Below are 2,960 nucleotides of genomic sequence, written 5' to 3' on the forward strand. Positions count from 1 at the left end.
TAATGTCCTTGCGTATTACCTTAGAAAATGGATGGATGGATGGATGGTAGACAACTGATGTTTGTAAGCACCCCCCGTTGAGAGGGCAATCAGGTTTCTTTCGACAGTTACAGCCTTTGTTGGTTTTGGAGTCGCTCTGTCCGGGGGCCGACGGCTCATTTGCAATTGTTTTGTTGTGGTTTGAGATGATTTGTCGTATATTGTTCATGCAGCTGTAGCTCAATTTAATGTTGTTCTTGTGGAATACTTTTCTTAGGGTGTTGTCTTTGTTGAATACTTGTTGAATACAGGCCTGTAGAGATGAAATAGTCTTGTGATTTTTTTCCCACACATACATATATTGCGCTCTACTACGGTATCGAGCACTATTTTTTGGATAACCTTATTAAGACATATATATATATATATATATATATATATATATATATATATATATATATATATATACATACATATATAAATACATACATATATGTATATAATATATATATTAGGGCTGCAACTAACAACTAATTTGATAATCGATTAATCTGTTGGGCTTCACGGTGGCAGAGGGGTTAGTGCATCTGCCTCACAATACGAAGGTCCTGAGTAGTCTTGGGTTCAGTCCCGGGCTCGGGATCTTTCTGTGTGGAGTTAGCATGTCCTCCCCGTGACTGCGTGGGTTCCCTCCGGGTACTCCGGCTTCCTCCCACCTCCAAAGACATGCACCTGGGGATAAGTTGATTGGCAACACTAAATTGGCCCTAGTGTGTGGATGTGAGTGTGAATGTTATCTGTCTATCTGTGTTGGCCCTGCGATGAGGTGGTGACTTGTCTAGGGTGTACCCCGCCTTCCGCCCGATTGTAGCTGAGATAGGCTCCAGCGCCCCCCGCGACCCCAAAGGGAATAAGCGGTAGAAAATGGATGGATGGATCGATGGATTAATCTGTTGATTATTACTTAGATTAATCGATTAATAATCGGATAAAAAAGACAAACTACATTTCTATCCTTTCCAGTATTTTATTGGAAAAAACCCCAGCATACTGGCACCATACTTATTTTGATTATTGTTTCCCAGCTGTTTGTAAATGTTGCAGTTTATAAATAAAGGTTTATAAAAAAAAAAAAATATACATAAAAAAAGTAGCCTCTGCGCATGCGCATAGCATAGATCCAACGAATCGATGACTAAATTAATCGCCAACTATTTTTATAATCGATTAGTTGTTGCAGCCCTAATATATATATATATATATATATATATATATATATATATATATATATATATATATACACATATATATATACTGTATATACACACACACACACACACACACACACACACACACACACACACACACACACATATATATATATATATATATATATATATATATATACATATATATATATATATATATATTAGGGCTGCTATATATATATATATATATATATATATACTGCCACATCATTTATGTGGCCCATCACACCATTTTAATGTGCCTTGTTACATCATTCTAATGTGGCTCGTCGCATTATTTTTATTGTGACTGGTCACATCATTTTATGGAGGTCCACTACTTCATTTAAGTGGCCCGCCACGTCATTTAATTGTGATCCGTCACGCCATTTAATGTGACCCGCCACATCATTTTATAGTGGTCCGCCATATCATTTTATTGTGACTGGTCACATCATTTTATGGAAGTCTGCCATTTCATTTTATGGAAGTCTGCCACTTCATTTTATGTGGCCCGCCACATCATTTAATTGTGACGTGTCGCATCATTTTATGGTGGTCCGCCACTTCATTTGCCCTCCACATATTTTCCGTGGCCCCCCACATCATTTATGTGGCCTGCGAAAGACTGGACCTAAAAAAAAAGCACTTTTAGGCTAACTTTCAATTTTGACAGACTTTTTTTTTCTGTTATACACTTTAATATTATATGACGTTCTGAGCATTTTTATGTTTTTGGTTATCAAAAATGTTACTTTATAAGCAAATTATCCATCATTCTGTAGAAAAACAACATACTAATCAAAAACAATTGCCCTTTCAAATTGTATAATAAGGCTATTATCAGAGGTGTGGACTCGAGTCACATGACTTGGACTCGAGTCAGACTCGAGTCATGAATTTGATGACTTTAGACTCGACTTGACAAAATGTAAAAAGACTTGCAACTCGACTTAGACTTGAACATCAATGACTTGTGACTTCACTTGGACTTGAGCCTTTTGAATTGACATGACTTGACATGACTTGCTACTTTCCCCAAAACCCAAAGATGAAAAAGTTATTCGGGAGCGCTCCGTATTTTTCATTGTGTACTTGTCTATCAGCGTTGCGTGTGTCAGCTGGTGTGGTCTCAGTACAACAGCCAATCAAATTAGATCTACTTTGTTTTCATCACACAGCATTCATCCAATCAAATTGCAGGACAACCAACGAAGAAGACATGTCCAAACCACACGCCAGTGAACAAAAAATGATACCTAAAATAATTTTGTTTGGGTATAAAAATTACGAGGTGGTCAACACAAAACGGTTTGCAGTATGCAACACATGCGGTTCCAAAATTACTGATGGAGAGGCAACAACTTCCAACTTCGTCCGGCATTTGAAGTTGCACAAAGAACGGTAAGTTTTGAATGAAAGATAACGTTTATTGGCTAAGTAACGTGACTTTTATTTGCTGTGTAGTTAAATCAGTGAGGCTGTAAACTCACTGCTAACGTTATAACGTTATTGCAAACACGGGAATCTGTTGCAGTTCACTACCTTATTCATACTTTTTGTTCAGTGATTTTTTTTAAGCAGGGTTACGTTAGTCAATATATCACACGTAACGTTAGACGGCGGTCAGCAGCACCGCGTATTTTAGCCACCTAAAAAAAGACAAAAATAGTCAAATAAAGGTCAGTTAAAATGTATACTATATTATGAATATGTGTACCGTTTTAGCTAGCT

Source organism: Nerophis lumbriciformis, linkage group LG24, assembly GCF_033978685.3.
Source record: "Nerophis lumbriciformis linkage group LG24, RoL_Nlum_v2.1, whole genome shotgun sequence".
Classification (NCBI taxonomy): Eukaryota; Metazoa; Chordata; class Actinopteri; order Syngnathiformes; family Syngnathidae; genus Nerophis; species Nerophis lumbriciformis.